Below are 25,537 nucleotides of genomic sequence, written 5' to 3'. Positions count from 1 at the left end.
CCAAGCTGGCAGAACCAGCATAGTTGTCACCCTCCCGCCCCAGCATCCCTGTACTCTTAGCTTCCTCCTGGTCTTCCACTTGCTCCTTTCTTCCTCTATCACCCTGTCCCCCCATGCTGCCACACACACACTAAAACCATAACTTTTTCCCCCTTTCCCATTATCTCTAACCCATATACTCTGGGAAGTTTAATTTGTTCTCGGTAGTAATCACCATTAACTAGAAATTGTCTTTCTCTGTGTAAACACGTCATTAGTGAAGCTGGTTTTCTGCAGGGTCCAGATTTCATTTTTATTAAAATGAAACACTTTCAGGCGCCTCACTGTGTCCAAGGAAAGAGAGTATAATTTTAACCCATTGGGTTGGCCACAGATAATTGGGCTGGCATTTGATTGGACGATTAGGGAAATATCTTCTTTGCATGCAGTATAATTTGCATTTTTTCCCCACTTATATGAAGCTAAGTCATGCTTTCGTACACAGGCAGTTTTAATGAGCATTATAAATCCTAATGAATATATTTTCATGTTCATTTTATTGGCTTGTTTTTATTACTAGAGGTCTGAAAAAACAGGGCCAGTGAGGGAGCTGCAGAGGAAATGGCAAAGGAGAGAAGTACTGTGGCAGGCTCTCCACCCCTCCCCTCCTGCCTTTGGCCGCCAGGGATGTGAGCATGGCAGGAGGGGTCATCTAGGTTTTCTTTAACCAAGTCAGGAAGTGCTTGGCTCCCAAGGGAAAAAGGAAGCCTATCCCTCACCTGGGGACTGGTTGGGCTCCTGCTGCAGCCTCTGCCTGAGCTGTAGCAACATCATATACTGCAGAAGCCAGGAAGGCAATAAGCCCCAATTCATCATGGTCTATGATGAAAGACCGGGCACGGTCATTGGTGCATAGTGGGATCTCATAGCAGCTCAATCGAATGGAAATAAATTCAGTCCTGGTTCACAGTGGATCACCGCAGTCGCAGAGCACCCAATACTGAAAGCAGTTAGCCAGTATGCAGAGGACAGTCTTCTCCTGGTGATCTAGGAGGTTTGTCACCGTCTCAAGGCCATAGAGCATGACTACACTGTTCAGTTACAGGTTTCAGAGTCCTGCCAATCTCTGAGAACGTGTTTTCATCTGTTCACGTACTCATCCACTATCATGTATGTCTGTCTACTATGTTGTTGACACTTGGACATAAACAAGTAGTCCTGAGGTTTTCTGCCAGGTTGAATAAAAAATTTCAGAAATGGGGAATCGATAAATAACCTATCTATACTGAGGTTCTAGTTCTAGCACTCTATGTGCACAGAGTTTGGTCTCTTTCCTATCTTAAATCCCCTAGCCTTTCTGCCCCAGTTCTTCAGCACCTCAGAAATCAAATCAGACCTCTTGTCTATGCCTCTGTGCACTGGGTCTAACCTGTGCACTTCTGCTTGACCCTTTCCTCCAGCTGAAGGCTATCTTTCACATTGCTTCCTCTCAGTATCTAGAGAAAACACCCACTTGCCTTTGCTCAGGAGGCCTGATCAGCGTCCTGGTGTGGGGAGCCTCCCTGGGACCTGTGTGGCCTTGGGTAGCCTCCATGCTATGATTATTGCTTCTCATTATAGCCTGTTGTAAGTCCACCTCACTGACCACCCAATTCTGCCTCTCCTGTTACACCGCTCTCAATCTTTGCTTTTTCTTTTTCTTTTTTTTTAAAGATTTATTCATTTATTATATATAAGTATACTGTAGCTGTCTTCAGATACACCAGAAGAGGGCATCAGATCTCCTTACAGATGGTTGTGAGACACCATGTGGTTGCTGGGAATTGAACTCAGGACCTCTGGAAGAGTAGTTGGGACTCTTAACCACTGAGCCATCTCTCCAGCCCTGCTTTTTCTTTTTTATCAGAAAAGTATTTGCTGCTCACCTAGGTTGGGAATGTAGAGAATGTTTCAGAAGTAAAAAAAACAAAAAGCAAAAACAAACAAACAAACAAACAAAAAACCTAGTTCAGTTGCTTTTATCATGTTTCCTTCAAAACAGCAGCACAATGCCTGGGCTGATTTCCTTGCAACGCATCATCCATGTATGTCCTTGCTGAAAAATCTCCCTTCCCTTCCCCAAGCCCATCCTTACAGTCAGGGCTGAACACATCTTGCAATAGCCTTCAGGACAAATGATTTTTTTTTTCCATCTAGGCATGTGTTTACTGGACATCTGCCATGGGCTAGAGTCTGTGAGATTAGGAAACACTAACACAGAGGCCTTCTGCTGTAGGGATAAGACTGCTGGCCCAGAAGGGAGCCTTGGTTGGTTAAGTTTGATGTGTGCTGCTCTCTCTTCAGTCATCCCATGGAAATGATGAGTTTTCACTATGGCGCAAGAGATGAGAACATTTTAAATAAGATCGAGATGGTAGTAATGATTTACCAACTTTAAATGCTGGCTAATTCAGCTGGGACATGACCAACTCACAATGTGATTTAGAACATGAATGCTAGTCCTGCATTCTGGCCTTCCCTCTCATAGTAAGGGGTAAGAGAAATGCTTGCTGGATGTATGGGATGGTTACATAGACCCAGCTTCATCCTAACCTCTACACTTAAACCCAGTCACTGCTCTGAGTGCATCTCACTTTGCCTTGATAAATGGTTAGGACATTGCTTTTCTGGGACAGGACAATGCCCTGTGACCATATAGCACTCAAAGTACTCTGCCACCTACCACTCTTTCCTCTCATGTGTGTATTGGTTCTGTTTTGTGGTTCCTTTATCATGACAAATTTCTTTTTTTTTTTTTTTGGTTCTTTTTTTCGGAGCTGGGGACCGAACCCAGGGCCTTGCGCTTCCTAGGCAAGCGCTCTACCACTGAGCTAAATCCCCAACCCCTATCATGACAAATTTCTGGTCAGGAGTCCTTGGCCTGGCTTTTTCCCATGACCCTTCCCAACCAACCACACTCACATCTACTAGGTATGAAGTCAGGAGCGTCTGCTCAATAAATGCCTTCAATGATCTCACTGGCCAGAGTGGAAGCACCAGCAATATCCTTGACCAGCAAATCTCCGAGTTTACAACTGACTGTCGAGCATGTCTTGCTCAATGGGAAGAGAGTTGGCCAACTGGAGAAGCAGGGCTTCAGCTCTGATGATGTCCTTGTCAGATCAGGAAAACATAATAGAAATATTTTGAGATAACATATTTTTGTTAAGAAGTCAAATAGGTGGTATGTAGGCAAATGCAATCTACAGACCCACTGTCAAACCAGACCTTCAGTTCTAGGGTGTCACAGTGACTGTTCACTCCCTCACTGACCTTGTCCATGAGGCCAAGCCATCATAGGAACCATTCCTTGGAGGTCCAGAAGGGCAGGTGAATGTAGACAGTCTGCCAGTGCCCTGTGACCAAGCTTAGGCTGGCTGGTGGGGAAGAGTTAAAAGGGAAGTTATTCATTGTCAAGTAAGGAGGAAGGGATCTTGGCTAGGACTAAGGAGGACTCCTGACTCACAAGACACTTCGGTGGCATCCCCAGTTCATGAAACAAAGAAGGGTAAGGGCTGGAGTGAGAATATGGAGGTGGCCCTAGGAGAGGGGGTTCCTCTGTGTATCTTTCCTTCATGAGCAGAGAGCCAGGAAAGTAAAGGCTTATGTTCTGGCTTCCTCATGGGAGACAGCAGGTTGGCTGACCAGCTAATAGGGCTGCCCAAGGAGGGAAGTGGTCTCACCTCTCTGTCTGAAAAGGTACTTGTTGAGCATCAGGACCTAGCACAGTTTAGACAGGGTCATGAGTGGGCAGGTAGTTGGCCTTAAGCCACCTGAGGAACTCTAGACATTATGGACTGGCAGGAGCTGTCTACCAGCTATCTGGAATCCACTTCCATATCTCCCCCTCCGGGTGTGTGTGTGTGTGTGTGTGTGTGTGTGTGTGCACATCTTTCTGTGTTTCTTGTCTTATGTTTTCTGATGCAATCCTCTGGACCCAAGCCTTCTTGCCAGGGAGGAATGCAGACCACAGCTGGGGAGCCAGCTGCTAGGCTGTCTCATCCATTCCTCCTCCACTCCAGCACCTCCTCACCTCTCTTTTCCCCTCCTCTAACTCCCTGCCTCTCAACTGTCTACTTCTCCCACTCACTCCCATCTGCTCATGAGCTCACATGCCTTCTCCTTTTTGTATGCTCCTTTCTATTCCTGTTATCAGCTCCGCACATCCCAATCCCTCCCGCTCTTGTTACTCATTTTCGGATGCCCCCTCCCGCATGTCCCTAGGTGTCTGGAGTGAAGAAGGCTGAGTTGCCATGGAATCACCACAAGCATGGAGAGACAGAACCCTGGGCCAACCCCAGCCGTGCTCTGGTTGTATAACCGGGGACCAAAACTCTTCTTTGGGCCTCAGTTTCTCCAGAATAATGGAGAGGACGTTGCACTCTTAAGGATATTCTGTATTTCATAGAGAGCTCCTCTGAGCTCTGCCCCCATGCCTATCCCCATTGAGCCTGGCTACAACCAGGCTCCTTTCCTGGCTGGAGCAAGTGTAATGCTTGGGGTTGGGGTGGGGGTCGGAGCCCACGGAGGGGCTCTGCTGCCCAGCCTAGTTTAGGCAAACAGCAGGGACTGCTGGCAGCAGCTCCAGCCCCCACTTATGCTGTAACAGCTGCAGTCCAGCTGCTGGCATCCCTGCTGGGGGAGCGTGCTAAACCTCTCTGGGGTCAACGCTGTGGTATGTCGGTTTCCATAGCAACCAGCCAACGGGCCACTTTCTCAGAACAATTCCCCTACTCAGCCGGGTTCTGGACTTAGCTCAGCCCAAGGGCATGTGCTGAGAGCTGAGCTGGATGGGGGAGAGGGCACCTAGGGTCCCACTCGGCCCCACAAAAAGTGGTTATCTCAGTCTTGTCTTCGCGCAACGTCTGGATCAGAGGCTAAGACTGCAGGCAGTCTTCCGGTCTGGCTGGCCCTGATTCCCTCTCAGTGACACTGCTACCTCCCATTGCCATTCCCAGACCCCCAAGCTTGAGCTGTTGGAAGACAGCTCAGGCCTTTGTCTGGGTATAGACAACAGCTGCTTGGCCAGGCTTAGAGCTGGAAGAGAAAATCCCGGGTGCTGTACAGTGTAGGTGCATATATGTGGTGTGAGTGGGTGGGGACACTTTTCCCGTTTTTTCTGCCTTCTATCTCTGTACCCTTACAGGAACAAATGAATCCCACTTGCCCCATCCATGTGACGTCAAGGAACGGAGTCCAAGTAAGCTCTCTTCTCCCTCTTTAGAGGTGGAAAATGCTTATAGCACAGGAGTGAACTTCCTGAATGGAGCAGTTCCTTATGGTCCTTGACACTGTCAGAAAAAGGTGAACACTCAGTGTAGGAATCACAGTGAATCTTTCTGGACAAGTAACTGACAACCAATGGGAAACGGATGCCTAGGGGCCTTGACTAGGCACCAATGCAGATGCCTGCTGTGTGCCTCTCAAGCGCCTGATACCTTTCCCCCTGGTCCACAGGAATGCAACCTGGGCCCCTGTGGACTTTGTTTCTGGATAGGAGTTTAATTCTCAAAAGGACCAATTAGGAAATGGGGAAACCGAGGTTAGCCATGGAGTTGATAAGTAACCCTAAGAGCTCCAGGACTTGGAGACGCTATGTGGGTGGTCCCTGAAAAGACCTTAAAGTCATAGAGTTCTATTAGGGTGGCCCATCCAGCTGTTTTCTTCAGTGGTTTCACTTTCAAGGAGCCCCGTTCTGTTCTGCCCGTCTCCGCTCTCTTAAAACAAGGGGACAGATGTCCATGGGCCACAGCTGCACAAGTTAAGTCCTGGAAACAGGTGTGGAATTACTCCCCTCCCCCGTGAGGGGAACCAGGAAGGTGGCCAGCTTTAGACACGGATGGGTTTTTCCCACCTATGAAACGGGAGCGCTGCTTCTGATTAGCACTTCCCAGCTTGGACTCCACACCACAGAAGGCTCTGAAGGGTAAGGAACAGGCTCCAAAGCCAAACTAGGTCCTCAAGAACTCCAGGACTCCTTACAACCTAAGACCCTTTAAGAAACACAACACTAAAGACCTAAAAACCCAGTTCTTGACACGGGGGGCATTGCACCCTCATTCGAATCTTAAGAACAAACCCACTCCAATAAACACTAGCTTCTATAAGAGGGTCCCAGCCCCTTCCTTCTTTGCTCATGTTCCTTACAGCGCCAACCCTTAGCCTAACCATGCCTGGATGCTTAAGGGCCAACTGTGGCCTCTTTGCTTCCTAGGATGGGACAGTGCTCTAGAGCAAGAGAGGAGAGCATTCTAGTCAAGCACCTAGTCAGAGGGAACACTAAAGGGGAGACATACTCTGTAGAGAAGCCCTGTTCTCCAGGGGGCAATGGCTGGTCTACAGGAGGGGCTTACAGGGGTGAGCTGAAGAGAATTAATCCCCTTCCCCAAGGAGGTTAAGTTCTCACTTTCGGAAGGAAGAAAACTGAAACAGGGAGTGCTTGTCTAAGGCGACATGATGCTTTCCTAGTTGACATTTTATATCACTTCCAGAGACATACGCATCCTGGGTAAGAGCTCTCTACCACTGAGGTACATCCCCAGTCCTGACTTCTTTTACTTGAGCCTTTCGTCTTTCTTGGGCAAGAAAAATGCAAGAGAGAAGTCAGAAAATGGCACTGCCATTTTTGTTGTTGTTGTTGTTGTTTTAGAAGCTAGATGGATATATGAAGATGTGAGAGGAGCTATCAGTTATCTTAAACAGGTTTTAAAAATAATAGTAGGTTTATGAATTAAATAGATCATATTTCACTTCTCAGAGAGCTTGTCTTCTTAGGAGAGAGTATTTTCTCAGGCGCAACAAGGTGTTAACAGTAACAATAAAATGGGACAATTGTATCTTGATGAGATCCCCAGTTGCCACTCTTTTTATACTTTGTGACCTTATTAAGTAAAATAAAGGTTTCTTGGACAGAAGCATTAGGGTAGGGTAACATCTCATCTGAAAACTGAGCCAATGGCTGAGTGACTAACCGGTGGGTATTGTGTTTGAGAGGAACTGTTTGGAGCCCTGGGTGACAAAACACTTTATCCCCGCAATGTGTCTGAACTGATATTGTTCTCCCATTGTCTGACATAGTCATCAGCCACTGCACAGACCTGGGCCCAACTAACTTCCTCAGCTAACTCTCCATCTCTTCTGCTATCTCCCTTCTTTCCTCCATAATCTAAAGTCGTCCCAACTCCAGAGGTATGTTTATGCGCTGTGCCTGGCAGACCAAACATCCCACTGTATTTGTATGCGTGTTCCTGTATGGGTGTGGATTTCACTCTTGTCCTGGGGTGGTACCCTTAGGAATCAAGAGATGGGTTCAGAAGGACATGCCAGTCTCAGAGGCATGATGGGAAAGGAGTCGTGATGGTTGCTAGTCCTTCTTATGAATTCATACTCCATATTTGGTGAGGACCTCTTCTGCTTCCCTTTCAAGATGAGTGGGGCTCTTTCCATTGTGAGAAAGAAGGTGCTGCTTAAAGGAATCCTCCACTCTCTAAACTGGGGTGATTACGAACTCTGCTCTTTTCAGTGAAAGGAACAGCCTGACTTACAGGTAACTCAGAGTAGAGATACCAACTCCAAGCATAGCTTAGAGCCCAATCCACAGCTCGGTGTCCCACTATGGTGAGATTCCCCACCCAGCTTCTTGAAGAAGGGAGCCTGAGTGGGTGAGCATGTGATTTATAGACACGTGAATCAGGAGACACGGGAGGAAGAGTGGGTAAGGGTACGAAATTGCCTGAGATCAGACGCCTCATTAGGAGTAGGACCTAATCAGCATTATTTATGAAGGTGTTCCGTGTAGGAATCTGTGGTAAGTGGAGTATGAGTGTGTGTGTGTGTGTGTGTGTGTGTGTGTGTGTGTTTGGGGGTGGTGAGGCTCTGTATGAGGTGGAGGGAGAAAAGGAAAGAATACTGTAAAGCCTAAGGGTCAGAGAGCTGATAAGACTTAGAACTTTCTCAAAATTGCTCCTCTTTGACTCTCTGGGCCCAACCCAGAGTCTCTGAGGCAAAGTGGGGAGTGAGGATATGGTGAGGCATCCAGGTTCCTGTGTCTGTGTGGTTCTGATAGCTTGGGACCCCATACACAATAGCCACACTCCCATAACACCCACCCCCTAATCCAGTCTCCCTTCTCCTTCACTGTCTGCTGCTTTGGAGGCCATGTGCTGTACAAACCACAGTGAGACCGTGGAGTTCTGAAACAGAGTTTGGACTTTCTGAAACACGAGGTTTGCCTGTGTAAAATGAAACTTTGACTCGGTGGGCCAAGGTGTGTGGGAAAGAGCTTCAGGAAGAAATGCAGACATTGGTGTCTGCTCACCAGCTTCTCCAGAATCGAGCAGGGGCAGAAGCTGGGTTAATGTAGAAGTTACTCTCCAGGCAGTGAAGGGCTACTTCTCCCTGTACCCAGGTCAGCACTGACTTGTGGCAACAGGACAGTTTATAAAACCTATTTGTCAGCTTTGGAGTAAAAACACCTGTGAGGACAGAGGAGCCTCCTGGCTGCATGTGACAAAAGTCCCTTGCTTGGAGGAGTTCTCAGCTCCGTGTGTGTCTAACGTGTACCCTCCAGTTTAAGACTTGGGCAAGCATTTTAAATGTACAACTTGGCTGCTTCATCTCAGAATCCCATAGTCTTCTTGGGGTAGGCTGGGGGCCAGGAAATGGCCTCTGGTTCCATCAGTCATTCTGGCACCAGAAATCCAACAATAGCAGCTTTCCAGAGGGGAGTTAGGGATGGGGCCAGTTTCACAGCAGGTGTCATGAGAGGTGGGGGGGGGAGGGGAGAGGGGGAGGGGCTACTGTCCTTGTTCCCTTTGTGACCCAAATGCTGCTAAAGCTGGTCCCAGGCACAGTGACCGCCAAGTGCCCCGTGGGAGGAGAAGGATGAAAGAGATGGGAAACTCTCGTAAATTTTTAATCTGAAAAAATAAAGAAAGTGTGAATTAGAATTAATGCAGGTATTAAATATTTAAAGTTTCTGTACTCACTTTCATTTTTAACATATTCCTCGCTCAAAAGCCTCCACAGCGCTTGTCAGATTTGCTCTCAAGATGTCCCTGTCTCTCCGCCTCCCCCCACCCCCAGGCCCAGCCCCGAAGTTGGAATTCAGGTATTCATCATCCTGATGGAAGTTTTCATTTTATTTCTCCTACAGGAACCATCTGATCTCTCCCTCTCTCTCTTTATATTTATGCCTTCTCTATATGGCAGCATAAATAATTAATGCCATTATAAACACATCCTATGCAAAATATTTATTAGAAAAAATAACTCTTTAATTTGGCATGTCATTTAATTCCAATCATAGCACACAGGCTACAATTAAAGGCAGGGCTGGGAATCCAGCCTGGCTGCTAACGCTTGCACAGATTCAACAGTCTCCCACGCTGAAGCCCCTTGGATGGTTGTTTGTTTGTTTGTTTGTTTGTTTGTTTGTTTTTCTTGTATTCATTTGATGGAAGCCGGTGGCATCAGTTGTCCAGTGGGAGTATGGCTGGAAGTGAGTGTGTGGAAGCAAGGCGGAGAATTCACTTCCGCCTTCTCTAGAATGGCAGGCAGGGCCGCCGCAGGTCCATTCAATTGTACCTGGTGGCGTGCATCCGGGAGGCTGCTCAGCATACGGACGTGGGTTCTTTGGAACAGCTTCGCTGGATCATATGGTTGGAATCCTAATGGTTCCTCACAAAGGCCTGGCTTTGGGGTCTGACGGCAAATAGTTTCCTGGAGTTGGGTTTCATGCATGTATTCACTTAACAAATATTTAGGGAGTGCTCTGCGCGTGCTGGGCACCGTGGTGAGTACTGGAAATGTAGCGATAAATAAGGTGGGGGTGGAGGGGAGAATATGCAGTTCCTGAATATGATACCGTCGCCTCTGTTTGCCGCCCTTTTCAGCCGAACACACTTCCTGGCTATCTTCGGGAGTCTTTTAGTGCAGCTCCACCCCCGGGTTTTAAGAAATCATGGCTAATATTTGAGTAACTCAGTGTTCCTAGTTTTATGGATTCCCATGGGCCACAACCTCGCCAATAACACCGCAGCCACCACCACCCACTCTTCCCTGGGAAGGATCCTGAAAACCATGTGACTCCATCCACATTCCTCTCTCCTGGTCCAGTGTGGCTCTCCCTCTGCAGTTAGGGAAGCTTCTTTGGGAAAGGGGTTGTTCAATCCACCATGACACATTTCACAATGAGTCACCTCCAGGGCCCAGACTCTGAGGGTTTGATTTCAGTTTTAATACGGCATTTTCTGGCCTTTGCTCCCTTTAACTATCTTCCGCAAGCGTCCCCAGGCTTGACATCATCCAGTGCGCATTCTCAATCTTAAAAGCCTACTTGTGGCCCAGATTCTTGATAATTTTTTTCACGCGGTAGAGAATAACGAGGAACAACTCGTGGCTTGAAGAAACGTCTTTTACAGCTAACACGCAGCTGCCAGTCTGTTATAACTTCACCAAGGATGAAATTAAAACAAATGGCGAGTCTCGTGTCTCCAAAAATAAGGTAATAGGAAGAAATGTGGAACTCAAAACCAGCACCTTGTTCCTTCCTGGACGTGGACTTATGTGGCCGGGCCAATGCCTACTTCACTGTTGCTGGCTTGCTCTGTCTGTCTGTCTGTCTGTCTGTCTGTCTGTCTGTCTGTCTGTCTCCCCCTCCCTTCCTTTCTCTCCCTTCTCCTGCTCTCTCTCCCTTACTTCCCTCCTCTTCCTCCTCCTCCTCTTCTTCTTCCTCCTCTTCCTCCTCTTCCTCCTCCTCTTCCTCTTCTTCCTTCTTCCAGACAAGATCTCACTGTGACCTCAATCTCACAGAGATAGACCAGCCTCTACCTCCTGAGTGCTAGAATCAAAAGCCTGTGCCTTTACAACTCTCACAGTGCTGGCTCCTTGCATAGCTGAGGGGGACCTTAAAGTTCTTTTTTTTTTTTTTAAAGATTTATTTCATGTGTGTGAGTACACTGTAGCTGTCTTCAGACACACCAGAAGAAAGCATCAGATCCCATTACAGATGGTTGTGAGCCACCATGTGGTTGCTGGGAATTGAACTCAGGACCTCTGGAAGAGCAGCCGGTGCTCTTAACCCCTGAGCCATCCCTCCAGCCCGACCTTAAACTTCTTATCCTCTTGCCTCTACCTCTCAAGTGCTAGGATTATAGGTGGCTTGGACTACCATGCCTGTCTATTGCAGAGAGAGGTTGATGTCTGACCTGAGAGGTCTTCAGGTGTATCAGGTGACAACACTTGGCTGGAACCAAAGGTGCTTAGTTTCAGCTTAGGTGACACCTAAGCTTCAGGGGTCACGTCTACGTTGATGATCCTGTCTAGGGATTTGTAGCATGAACATGTGAAGGACATGTCAGTCCCTTGCCCTTTGCCATTTTCAACCTATAGAGACAGCCACAGGACTAGGTCCTACCTGGGATCTGCGTGCACTCTGACCTCCTTTATGAGGAAGGTGGTCAAGAGCTCTGTGTTAGTCCTCTTGGCCATTTTGCTCTGCTTTCAAAAGCTATGCTTCTGTCTCACTTTTAAGACCAAGCTGTCATTTGTACACTATTTTAATCTGATAAGACATTCAGAATCATTCTCTGGGGTCTGGAGAGAGAGATGCCTCAGCAGTAGGCTTGACAATTGCTCTATCAGAGGACTGGGTTTTGGATCCTGACACCCACATCGGATACCTGTACGTCTAGCTCCAAAAGGCACAATGCCTGCTTCTGCCCTCCACTGGTACCCACAGACATATTTATGCATACACATACACGGAGGCACATACACATACATTAAAAACAAACCGACACACGGAAACTTCCCTCTGAACCATACCAAACAGGAATAGTGCCTGGACACAGTCCTTGATCATTCTTTCTTCATTGGGTCTCCCTGGCCTTTACTGCTAGGTCTCTGTATGGGTCGGCGTCCGAGTCAGAGCACTAATGTGGTTCTGTTCCCGGCCCCCTGCTCCCTTTACTCATTCACTCTGTACTGAGGAGATTCCACATCTCAGGACACTGTGCTGGGCACTTGGGTTTCAGAGCAGACTCAGCCCCTTCTCTGCAGAGTGTTTCAGTGACTGTCATGTTAGCCATAAACGGATGGTGTGTTTAAGAAGCAGGAATACAAGGCTTATAGAGAATTGCTGCCTCTGTGGGCCTCTTTTCAGCTCATAGCTCAAGGCTGTCTCCTGACTCTGCTCAGCACTCAGCTGAGAAATGACCTGAGTCCGAAAGAATCCACGGTGAGGCCTGATCTCTGATAGGAAGCCACCTCTGCCCCATCCCCTGTGACAAATGCAACTTTGTGTCCCTTGGCTTGGTTAATAAAACCTGCTCGTGCTTTTCCTAATGTCCAGTGCCTGTAAGTGTTACAGTAACAAACCAGAGAACATCATTAGCCTGGAGCCACCAAGTACCTTTTATTGAACTCGACAAATATCCAATAACCCAGGCCTCTGACTTCTTCTCATAGAATATTTGATACAATGGAGGCTTGAAGGAAGGAGCGTTTGAAATAGAGAAAAATGCTGGTACCTCTGAGTCTTGGAGAACAGAAAGTTATAGGGACAGCTCTAGAGGTCCTTTCCGTAAGTCTGTCTCAATATGATCGACTCTGAATCCTTAAGTACTTGACCTAATGGATGAATAAAAACCAAAATCTAGACACCCAGTTATTCATTACCAAGGCCAGCCCATGCATACGTCGTTTTTAGGAATATTCACCTCCACTCAGGTGGAGTCTGTTGTCCCACTTTAACAGCTTAGGTGACTGACGCACAGCGAAGAGACAGACAATCGGGGTTTAAGCTCAGACCTCGCCTTTGTATCTCTTGCTCCTTTGACTGTTCCTTTTCTCTAGTGAATGCCCTTTCTCCACAATGCAGAAGATCTAGGCCTTGTTCTCCAACGGAACTAGAGCAGGCATTAAAGAGGCTGGTTTTAAGCTTAAATTCTGTCGAGTGAAAAGGACGCAGGGATAACTCAGCTTTTCTTCTCGGGGCGTTCCCTTATTGTTCCCCATTCCTGGTGCCTTCAGTATATTCAGCAAAGACCAATGAGGGATGCGACGACGCTCGGGAAACCAGTTTCCAGGAGTGAGGGACTGGGCTACTTCTGTTGCCTCCTGCTTCTTTGTTTCTCCAGTCTGACCCCAGTGAAGATGGGAACCTTTATGAGAGGCCACGCGCAAGGTGCTACATGTCACTGCCCATCACTTACATGTTATCGTCTTGGATATGAGACTCTGCAGTCTGTCTGCCTGAAAACACACCCAGCATCTCAGGAGCCCAGATGAAAGGCAGTAGGCAAGCCAGGAGGCAGCCAATAAGGTGGACAGATTCCCCCAGACGGGGCTCAGGCCACCATGGGTGTTTACCTTGATAGCCCAGTGTACTTCTTGCCACTTGAAGTTCTCCCAAAAGCCCAGGGGAGGAGCTGAAAATATCCCAGGCAATATGAAAATGAATGAGGGCTCAGCAAACAGAGCCCAGCTTCTGAGCAAACATCTGAGAAGACAGGCAGGCAGGCAGGCAAAGCAAGGCGAATGGAGGCTGCTAAAGGAGGACTCTCGACAGAAAGAGTTGAGGGAATGCAAGTCGGGAGACATGACGTGGTTCCCATTGTCCTTTGTCCAAGGTGCCCTTTCCGCCAAGAGGGACACAAAGAAAATATTTCTCAGCCTTGAGCTAGATAGAGAAATGTTGACAGAAAGTGCCTCGTGATTTTTTTTCCGTTTTATTTTACAGATAAGATCATATGTGGCCCAAGTAGTCTAGAATGTTCTCTGAGTTGGAGATGACTTAGAAGGGATCTTCCTAGCCTCTACCTATTAAGAACTAGGATTGCAGATATGTGCCACCATTAGCTGGCTTTTTCTGCCATGTTTCTACAACAGAAAGGAATTTAGAAGCAAGGAAGGCATGAGCCCTACCCCTTCCTATGAGTTGGAAGGCCTGCCTTCCAAACCTATATGACTTGGAGTAGGTACATCTCTTAGGGGAGGATGTTCTGTAGGCTTCCAGAGTTGTAGCTACCCAAACCCTAGAAGCCTACTCCATCTGGGTTTACTTCCTTATTAGAACTGAGAATGGAGACTCATTTTGGGGCTGTATGCTTTCAAAATGCTAGTCCCATGCACTGCTCCATGAGGCAGCATTTTATAAAACCACGGCTTTCTGTTTGCCTGGGTTTTTTTTTTTTCCTGTTGGTCTTTTATTATTATTTATCAAAATAGTAATCATATTGTACAGCATTCACAGCACTGAGAATGTACACAAGGCTTTGCAAGCAAGCCCCACAACATGGGATAGACTGTAGGCTGTAGCAAAGAGGCCTTGAGCCGGATCTGGTCAAAGACCTGGTGGGCAGTGACCCTCCTGGCTGCTCTCTTGACTGTTAGCTTTTTTAATCAAATACCCTATGGCTAGGACAGGCGAATGACAGTTTGTAGGGAATCTTAGGATAAATGGAAGCTCTTGCTTTGTTCTGATTATAGGACAGACCAGTCCTGGAGCTCAGAGACAGGGTTGGCAGCATAGCGAGCTGCATGCTGCCTCATCCAGGCAACAGGTAAAATGTTCAAGGCTTTGTCATAGAGAGACTAAGACTAATGCTGAACAAGACAGAGTTCTTGCTATCAGCTATTTCACAGTCTAACAGTGGAGGAGGAAGGAGAAGAAGCAAGGGAAACAAAGACAGAAATAAGATTCTAGGCTTCAGGGCTGGAGAGATGGCTCAGCGGTTAAGAGCACCCGACTGCTCTTCCAGAGGTCCTGCGTTCAATTCCCAGCAACCACGTGGTGGCTCACAACCATCTGTAAGGAGACCCGATGCCCTCTTCTGGTGTGTCTGAGGACAGCTACAGTGTACTTATATATAATAAATGAATAAAAAAAAAAGATTCTAGGCTTCAGTAAATGTAGCGAAGAAGCTTTGCAGGAGAGTGCCCAGGCTGGAGGTTGGAAAGGCTCTCTGAGAATGAGATGCAGGGACTGAAGGGGATGGATGAGAAGGTGGCAGCCATGTGTGGATAGGAGGGGAGAACATCTCAAGTTGAAGGAAAACCAAGAGCAAATTTTTGGAAATGCATGCCTAGGGAATTAGTGGGCAAGAGAGGGGAAATAGCAATTAGGTCTAGGCAGAAGAGGCCATACAGAGGATTTTAGGGCCCACTCAAAGACCTGAGGATCTTTGACTGATTGAAGCAGAAGCCATTGGAGGAGAAGACTGAGGAGAGCTCCAGGTATAAAAGCACAATTCTGTCTGCTGTGAGTGTGTGGGAACCAGACAGAAGGCCCTGCAGGCTTGGTCTTGGCCGTGGAAGTAAGACAGCATGGCTGTTGAATTCCTTCTTATGGTGGAAGTAGAACTAGATCTCCTAATGAGGAGCATGGGGAATGAGGACAATAGACCAAGACTGACTCCGGGCTTTTATTAACCGGATGGAGAATGTACTTTTTCACTTAGTTCAGGAAGCTTGGTTAGGTGGGTATAGAGGTCTGAGGCAGGGGGGAAGTAAAATAAAAATTAGCTTTGAATATGTCGTGTTTGGGATACTTCTGAGATACCTAGGTTAGGATGCCAAGCAGACAATTGAGTTCTTATATCCAGGACCTGAGTAGAAGAACAGTTGGTGGTCAGTCTGAGAGACGCAAGTGTGTGAGAAGGCATTTAAAACCTGAGTAAGATCACGTGGGGAGACACAATAAAGAGGGGACAGGGTTCAAGTGTTTTTACGAAGTGACAACAGAGGTAACTGAGAAGAAATGCCAATGAACTAGGGGGACAGTAGGTGAGTGGGGTGGCTGAAGCTGGAGGGGGAAGGTTTTCTGACAAATAGCAATTGAGCACCGAAGTCAAATTCTGTTGGAGAATGACGATGAGGACAGAGAGCTGAGCCCTTTCTCAGTCATGGTGAGTTGCTCACCACCTTGATTACTGGTCATCAGTGGAGGGGTAGGGTAATGAAACCTGACTGGAGTGGGTTAGAGAGAGAAAGGACGATGAGAAAGTGGACACAAGAGTATAGATGCTACTTCTGAACAGGCTCGGTGGAAAGAAGATCTTAAACTAGGTCAGAAAGTGGGGAGGGAGTAGAGTTGGGGGGGCACTCATGCATTGGACAATATGGAGACATTGTATGCAGACAGGAGGGAACAGCAACGCAGGAAAAGACAGAAAAGTTGCCCTTGGAAAAAGTCCTTGTTCAAACAGTACATCTATCCCATACTCCCTCCTCAAGGTTTATGGGGGAGAAAGATTGTAAGAGGTTCAAGTCAGGGAGAATCAAAGCAAAACAGTGTCTTCTGGTCATGACAAGACCACTGCATTCACAAATTCATAGCAGCTGTAGATACCTGGGCAAGACATGTACAAGATCAACCCAGTCAACCATCCAATCCAAGCAGTCTAGCTTGGAGTAGAAAGAGATTGATGACTCTCTCTATCCCTAACTGAGGAACCGTGATAGTCTATGGCTTCTGGAGGAGGAGGAGTCAGGTGTGTCTCCTGGTAGGTTGATCTACTAGCCCCATACCCAGTATTATGTGAGCAATACCAACTGGAACCATTTGGGTTATTAAATAAAAATAAAAAGATAAGAAGTTCGAGCAGGGGATTGAGAGGTGAGGATCTGTGAAGAGCGAAGCCTAGGGGTGAGTATGATCAAAATACATTATATGAAATTCTTCAAGAATTAAAGTAAAAAAAATATTTTTTAAAAGAGTCTTCAAGATAGCAAGAAGAATGGGTTGCAAGCCCAGTGAATGTGCTGACATTGTACAGACTCCACTGTGACCGGGGTGTGAGATGGCCAAAGTATTTTGGTTCTGATGTTGATGCAATAAAAGGGTTATTGATGGGAGAATGAAGTAGTTTTCATCTCATAGAAATCCCTTTTTGTCTATGAAATATACTGCAAGGTCATCGACTAGAAATAGAGTTGGGGAGGAGAATGTTAGAGACCTGAGGAGGGAGAAGGAAGTGTGATGGCTTCCCCAGAGACTGGGAAATTGAATTTTCTAGGGAAGTGTAGTAGGCTCCTCTGACAGTGTTGAGTGAGATTTGTGGCCATGGTGGTAGTGACTCTGGTCAGCAAATTTGTGTCATTTTTTTCTCTGGCAGTGTTCAGCTGCTCTGGGCAGGCCCTGAATAAGTGGGTGAGATGCCAGGGCTGAATTCCTGCAGTGGACTACAAGAAGCTCAAATTATTGATAAGGGGGTAGTTTCAGTGTTAGATTATGCTGTCTTTGCTACATAAAGAGGTGAGCATGCACAAGGAATGATAGACATGGATAACCAAGGAGTAATTTTTAATAAAGTAAGGTTGCGGACTGCTAGGCTGGACATGTCAGAACAGCTAATTCTAATGGAATTGGAAGTGGACTTCCAGAGTGGGTGGCTCAGTGGCCAGCATGAGTCTAAGGAATGGCTATGGGGATGAACCAAATGTTCATTAAAACTAGTGTATCAACAAAATTAGAAGGACAGGATGGGCCATCTTCATGGATTCTGGAGTCTGTGGCAATGACAGCAGGAGTAATTGAGGAGTATTGGGGCTAGTGTAATGGGGCTGACAGAGCCAGCGATCCAGGTGCTAACCTCATGATGAGTGAGGTGCAAATGTGTAAGGGGATGGTTGGATGACCGTATTATATATGTAGGAAGGCTACTCTGAGAGCTGATGATGAACGCTTCAAGTGAGCCTCGAGCTCCAAATAAAGAGTGTAGTAATCAAATGGGACACATACCAAGTTCTCACGTACACAGGTCATGGAAGACAAGATGGCCATCACCAGAAAGGGCTTCTGAAAAAATGCATCCTCCTGCTGAAACTTTCAAAAAAGGAACTCTGAGTGATCTGAGTTTTCCAGAAGTATTGGGGACAGCATGGTATGTGAGGGCAGCATGGACTGTTTTTTATATTGTAGTGCACAGTCTGGGAAGTAGAGTCCTGACAGCAACTCAGGTATGCTAGGCCCATCCCGAAAAGGTACAAAAAATGGCTGACTGAAGACACTGGTTTCTGCTTGTGGAGGATATACCAGCACCTTCAGCTGGCGACCTGGGCAAAGAAGTGACCAACTAGGGTATGTATGATGTGGTGACTAAAGGCCTAGAAGTACGTTAGCTACTGACACAGTGATCCTATCAGGAGAATGGCAAAGAGACCTTCAGGCACCTGCAGTTAACGCTTAGTTTTCAGATAAAGAATATGAGGCCCAAAGAGATCAAATGACTTGTCCAAGGTCATTGGCTACTAAATCTATTCAAAACAGAGGTACATGTAGAGTTTACACATACTGTGTGTCTTTAGGAGGTAGAAGAAACAAGAGAGCCAGAGAAGTCAGGACTGGTCGAGCTAGGAGAACACAACATTGCCCTGCCTGTTTTAGGATCCTGCTTATCATGATGGCCCCCATTAGGGTCCCATTGCAGGGACCACTGGAAACTGTATTTATTTCATTCCTATCACTCCTAGTGACAACTGGATGAAGCTTACTAGCCTTGCTGGCTTCAGGACCTCCATGCCTGCATGGGAAAACACCTGTATAGCAACAAGTAGATGGCCCAGGAAACACAGTGGGTGAGACTACCTGTTAAAACTGGCCTGTTGGCATCTCCTGGACTGGCCTCGTGCTAGTCAAATGGTTGAATCACCGACTGAGTAGCCTCTGCCTGGCAACACTTCCATGAAGCCAAATCCTACTGAAGGACACATTCATTCCCAGGGACTCATGGGTTTAACAACAAAAGAGACCTGAGAGTCTTTGGATTCCATTGCCTCATATCCAGACAGAAGCAACAGCACTTGAGACTCACAGTGCATCATGGGCATGTGCTACCCTTTTAGTCAACTAATAGTACCTCTCCCAAGGGGTTTCCACATCTAAGGGTCTGTGTCACGAACTGATCTACCCACTTCCTCCTGAATACTCCAAGGTGGAGCAGGGAGAACAGCTAGCCCCTATCTAGAGAGCATGGGCAGACCCCCAATAAATCAAGGCAACTGGGGAGCCCTGGGACTCTTTCAGAGATGTGGATGAACTTGGCCCTGATGAGTTACCTCCTGCCTTCCAATCCCTCTCTCCTTCCAGCCTGCGCAAGTGTTAAATACAGCATCAAATTAAGCAAAATTAAATACATTTCCATGCAGTATTTTTCTCTTGACGGAATCAAACAATGCGGTTGCCATAGTAACAGCCTCTTCTGAAAAGGTCACCTGCAAGAAACTGTGTTTTAGGTACAACTCAAGGAGATTATGGGGGATTAACTCATTTTATACATATATATTAAATATATTTTTTCTTTAAAGGGACTGTTATGAAGGAATAATATCCAACAGAGCCGGAAGATACCCACAGAAAAAAATTTAAGTCCCTGATAAAGGGTTCTTTTTCTTCTTTCCTTTTTTTTTTAACCAGCATGCAGTGGGGTGATATCTGAAATGGCGACTTTGTGTTTTTACTTGGCTTTAATTAAACCTCAGTCGGGGCTGAGAAATGTGGTGAAGCGAGATAATTGCACTATTCCCAGTACAGTTTTTAAACTCCAGCTTTGATATGCACCTCATGACAGCCTGAACCTGCCCCCAGACTCCTGAGGCTGCTTGAGGCTCAGCTTCTAACCGCCCCTCTTAACCTGGGACATCAGGGAGCTGTGTACGTGGGGATCTCCAACGGTGGAAGAAGGCTGGGACCGAGGCTCAGGGAGCAGAGGCCACATCTCTTCTGAAAAGTTTAGCTCTATCTTTTGGGAAAGGCCAGCATAAGCCAACATAAGTCCCAGGCAGAGTGGGACAGTTCTTCTGCTTTCCTGAGAGCAGGAGTCCTCAGAATATCTTGAGGCACCCTTGTTAGATCTGAGCTAAAATGAGCTGCCTGGTGCAGAGTTGCCAGTGAGATGTTCAGGCAAGCTGAGGGCAGCATGCATTTCTCTTCAGTGCTCTGTGTAAAGCTCTTAAACAAAACTCCCCCAAAGAAAGAGGCTTAAGGTTTCATACATGGGTCCCCACAGCCCCAGCAGCCAACCCACACTAGCTCCATTGCTACGAGTTCCGTCTGTTCTGGAGTCAGGACACCTAGCTGAGCTGTGCAAGACTTCGCCTGGCCTTTTTCATCCGCCCATTTAGTGCCATTTGTTTTCCAGACACAGAGAGAGCAGGTACCTGTCACAGACCAGGGAACTCAGGCTCTCAAAGCACAGAGGTAAACACAGGACTGTATTGACTTCCAGGGCACTCGCTAGACAACTTCTCCATCATCGGGTTGGTCATATTCCAAAGATAATCCATACCTTGCTGGCCAGGGTTGACAGTCTCAGCCCAGCCCCAGCTCAGGACTACAGTCTATGTGTTCATGTGTGTGTTGGGGGGAGGGAGAGGTGGAGTCATGGCATACATACCTGTGACATATATAGCCATACACACACACACACACACACACACACACACACACACACACACACACTACACAACATATGACATGCATAAATAGATTGTTGCATAACTCTAGCTATGTGTATTATAGGCTTGTTTTCTACAAATACTCTCAGATAGATGATCTAACAACATATGGAATTCTTCACCCTTTTTGGCCCCAGGTTCCAGTCACTTCCCTTAACGGATCCTTCCGTTAAACAAAGTAAGCTTGCAGAGTGAGTCAAAGATAGGCTGATCTGAGTTTGAATCATGACTGGCTATAAAGCAGCTGAACATTGCTCTTTCCTTCCCCATCCAGCGGGGATAAGAAGGGCTACTGTCTTAAATCACAGGTCCTTATGGGGTTGTTGTGAAGATTAAACGAAAATGACCTGAGGGAAAGGACTGGATAACGTAGGTGCTCACCGGATGTTTGTTGACTATTTGGCGAACATGACTTTTGTACAAAACAAACCGTGTGTTTCTTTCCTGTGAAATCCAGCCTGCCAGCCTGGGGACCGCTGCAGAGATTAAAGAAAGAACAGCAATTTCTATCTCTAATCCTCAGTACAATCATTGGAGGTTTCCTTAAACTCTTTTTTTAAAAAACCAAAACTACAGTTATCCAGGGAAGAATTTTTTTTTTAGTGCAATCCAGCCCCCTCAAGGAAATGCCTCCTTAAAATAAGATCCCCTAGTGTTTGGACCAGACCATAAAGACCTTGGTAAAGACTGTGTTCCCATGTAGAAAAAGCATGGCTTTCCATTAATGAAACATGTCTTTTCTTCATTAGGATAAGATGGCCCTGCCTGGTTCCTTATATCTCCCAGCATCCTTACATCAACACCATCTGCCTCCTTACAGTGGCAGCATCCCCTAAATGGCACCAGACATTGCTAGATACTCACCGTTGTGGACCACTGGCCTCATGTATTTACTGGAAGCCCTGTCTGGTGGATCTGATGGGTATCCCTTTGTATCATCTGACTTACAGTTAACTGGGTGGTTGCTGCCACCATGGCACTGTTGTCTGCCCTGGCTGCTTTGGGGGCTTAGCCATGTTCTGTTTCCTGTCTTGAGTCTTATAGCTGAACTTGTGCACTAAAATATTCTCAGTCCTCTGAAGGACACTTGACAAGGAGTCTGTGTCTACCAGCTTCAATTTAGGAGTCTTAGAACCTGCTAAAATCTTGAAATCTGCCTTTGTTGTGTATGTGTGTCCTTGGGCTAGTTATTTCCTATTCTGAAGCTCGGTTCCTGATCTATAAAATGGGAATCTGTGATGAGTTTCACAGTGCCATGCCAAGATTAAATGAAATAAGATTTATGAAAGGCGTGCCACAATGACTAGAACATAGCTGTCCCAGTGTGAGGCAGGCATCAAAATCACCGGAAGATATTATCCGCACATCGGGAGCCCCTCTTCTGCATTCAGTAGATCTGGCATGGCTCTGAGAATTTGTATTTCAAGTTCCTAGTGTTGTTACTGGTATGGCCACCATACTTTGAAAAGCACTGACCTCTACAATCCAGTGGGAGGTAGATAATGACTCATTTAAATTGGAACCTTGTAGCCATCCAGCTTTGCTTATGAAGGCAACAAAGCAGACTGAATTCAGACTGTGGTAGCCAACAGAACTTTCCACAGTGGTAGGGAATATCCTTGGTCTGTGCTGCCCCATTTGGTAGTTGCTAGCCACATGCCATGACTAAACTTTTAAAACAAGACCAGACAAATATGGAACTGAATTACATTTATATTAATTGAATAGCCCCACATGACTATTACCTAGCATGCAGGATGATCTAGAACAAATTTCCATAAGCACATCCTTGTGAAGATGTGTCTAATGGTCAGGAAGCAGAATGGCTAGGGTCAGGAACAGTTGGAACACAGGAAGCATGGAGTCTATGCATCCAAGCAGAATGGTAATGGACCTTTAGGGACAATTCTCTTCTCGGCAGAGATGTGCTAGGATGGTTCAGGGACAGAATGAGATAACGGCATTCTCTCGTCAGAAGTAGGAAAGGTCTGAAAAGTAGTGCAAGAACAAGATGGTTGGTTAGAAGAAAATTTCATATGACCCTAAGGCTAGGCATCTGGTAAAAATTTGGAAGAGGGGCTGGGAAGATGGTTCAGAAGTGAAGAGCACTGGCTGTTCTTCCAAAGGTCCTGAGTTCAATTCCCAGCAACCACGTGGTAGCTCATAACTATCTATAAGGAGATCTGGTGCCCTCTTCTGGCTTGCAGGCATACATTAAGGCAGAAAAGTGAAAATTATATCTATGTGGCCAGAGAGGTATTCAGCAATTAAACACACTGGCTGCCCTTCCAGAAAACCTAGGTTCAATTCCCAGCACCCACAAACATCTGTAACTTCAGTCCCAGGGTATAGACACCCTCTTCTGGCCTCTGCGAGCTCTGCATGCATGCATTGCACAGGCGTGCATACAGGCAAAACACCCATACACACAAATATACATAAATGTTTTAAAAATTAAAAGAAAGTAATGTCTGTGGCTCAGATAAGATGCTTGCCAGCTCATCCCAGTTCTGTGTGCAGCTAAAGGACGCAGTGTTGCTCTCCCAGAGTCACTCTGACAATGTTTACTGGAGAACTTCTCATCTCCCTCTATGTCTGCTGCGCTTGAGAAAATCATGTAACACAACGGTGAGCATCTCTGGTCCTGAGAGTCCACAGAGAGGTTACTTGAAGCTATTTGTGCCACTCAGTAGCTATAGGACCATAGGCAAATTAAACATCTCCTTAGCCTTGGTCTTCCCATCTGTAAACAGGAGTGAGCATGGTATGCAAATACAGAGCTGTGTTGCTAAATACTCACAGGAAGAAATGTGGAGGCAAAGTGTGGAGCAGAGACTGAAGGAAAGGCCATCCAGAGCCTGCCCCACCTGGGGATCCAGCCCATATACAGCCACCAAACACAGACAATATTGTGGATGCCAAGAAGTGCATGCTGACAGGAGCTTGATATAGCTGTCTCCTGAGAGGCTGTGCCAGAGCCTGACAAATACAGAGGCAGATGCTTGTAGCCAACCATTGAACTGAGAACGGGGTCCCCAATGGAGGAGTAAGAGAAAGGACTGAAGGAGCTGAGGGCTTTGCAACCCCAAAGGAAGAACAACAGTATTAACCAACCAGACCCCCCAGAGCTCCCAGGGTCTAAACCACCATCCATAGAGTACACATGGACAGACCCATAGCCCCAGCCTAATATGTAGCATATGGGCATCAGTGGGAGGAGAGACCCTTGGTCTCATCAAGGCTCGATGCCCCAATGTAGGGGAATGTCAGTGCATGGATGTGGGAGGGAGTGGGGAGGTGGGTGAGGGAGCACCCTCATAGAAGCAGGCGGAGACAGCAAGTTTCTGGAGGGGAAACTGGGAAAGGGGATAGCATTTGAAATGTAAATAAAAAAATATCCAATAAAAGGAAAAATGCAAGAGAGAGAGAGAGAGAGAGAGAGAGAGAGAGAGAGAGAGAGAGAGAGAGAAAGAGAGAGTGAGAGAGAGCGAGCTTTTTAGATGGCAGGGGTTATTACGTACCTCTACCACTGACCTCCCTCCTTGTCTCACATGGGCACTACAAGAGCACTTCTGGGAACCTTCCCTAGAGTGGGTCTTATTCTGGGCCCTTTGACTGAGTAGAGGTGACCTCTCTGCCCACAGGCCCTCAGGGGTGTGCTTTTGCTCCACAACAACAACCATGATGAATTGTGGTGCCTGATACAGCCAAGACACAAGAAATAACATCACCAGAAAAACCAACGTAAGCCTGGTCTGATTTAGTGCAGAGAAAATGACAGCTGCTGTGCTCGGCTGGCTTCCACCCAGCAGAAGGCTATTTTTTGCAAATAAAATGGTAAGTTGCTAATCAGAAAGATAAATTAAGAAGCATTAAGATAATGATGGTCTAATCACTGTCCACACAGAGAATTGCTAGAGTGAATATCCAGGCTACCAAGTGCTTGAGCACATTTGGTGATTATTTGTATTACGAAGGGAATGATGGATTCCAGGCCTGGAATCCATCTAGCTCAGGAAATACACAAATCCAACCTCCACCGGGGACTTCTGGAGGTCAACTGTTCCCCTGCTGGCCTCCATCCCCAGCTCTGAACAACCTCTCCCAAACCATTCTTCATCTCTGTCTGTCTTATCACTGAGTGTCTCCAGCTTCTATGAAGGCGTCTCTTGGTCCAGCTGTTCGGCCACTTCTTGGGGACTGGCTGGGCTCAGGGGGGAGTGTAACAGAGATGGTACAGAGGACAGGAGCTAGGGTCTTCCTTGTCCATGAGACCTGCTGGGCAGAAGTGCTGTCCCATCATGCCATAGAGTCTGGAGCCATCAGGACTGCACAGTCTCTTGATCCATAGCTGAAGACCCAAGGTGTGTGGAGTACGGCTCGTCTGCTGGCTCAGAGCCTGACACGGGGACTTGACCAGGACTCCCACTGACTACTATGGACTGTCATGTTAAAGTGAGAAGGAACACTGAGAAACTCCACCCCAGGGCGCCAGCACAGGAGCACAAAGGGTGACACATTCAGCATAGACTAAGCAGGAAACTTTCCACTCAGAGAACAAGTTTAGACGATCCAATATTGACTAAAGCGATGTCTTTTAAGCGCTCATGTAACTTCATCTAAATCTCCACTGTGAGATGGGATAAATGGCCCAACCTATGGCCTGCTGCACCTCATTGGCCGAGCTGGTGTCATCCCTGCCGCTGTGAGGCATGAGCACCAGCATTAAATCAGGGAGCCGTAGTTGGGTTCTAGGCAGTGAGGTGCTGTGGTCAGCTAACAACAACTGACTCGTGAATTGTGAGAAATTTCACAGGCCGGTGGCTATACACAGCCGCTGTTAAAAATTCAATCCTATGCATTTAGTGCCAAATATATTAAATATATTAAGCAGGGCATAGTGGTGCACACCTTTCATTCCAGCACTCAGGAGGCAGACACAGGCAGACTGATTGCTGAGTTCAAGGCCAGCCTGATCTACATAGGGAGTTTCAGGACGACCAGAGCCACTTGAAAAAAACAAACAAACAAACAAACAAAAAAAAAAAAACAAAATAAATTA

The 25,537-nt window shown here is 46.8% G+C and overlaps 1 protein-coding gene across 13 annotated transcripts in view; it reads left to right on the top strand.

Annotated features, from left to right (window-relative positions):
* The window catches only part of Pknox2 (PBX/knotted 1 homeobox 2), a 262,954-nt gene that overhangs the window by 96,324 nt on the left and 141,093 nt on the right, over nt 1-25,537 (top strand). For 5 of the 13 annotated variants that reach the window (XM_087563651.1, XM_087563656.1, XM_087563653.1 and 2 more), the window contains exon 3: nt 24,120-24,312. The gene's annotated coding sequence lies outside the window, so the exon portion shown is untranslated. 13 annotated transcript variants of the gene reach the window in all.

The sequence above is a fragment of the Rattus norvegicus genome, chromosome 8 (assembly GCF_021556685.1).
Source record: "Rattus norvegicus strain SHRSP/BbbUtx chromosome 8, alternate assembly SHRSP_T2T, whole genome shotgun sequence".
NCBI classification, from domain to species: Eukaryota; Metazoa; Chordata; class Mammalia; order Rodentia; family Muridae; genus Rattus; species Rattus norvegicus.
Note: the sequence above shows the minus strand (reverse complement) of the source record. Positions and strands in the feature narration are given on the sequence as shown.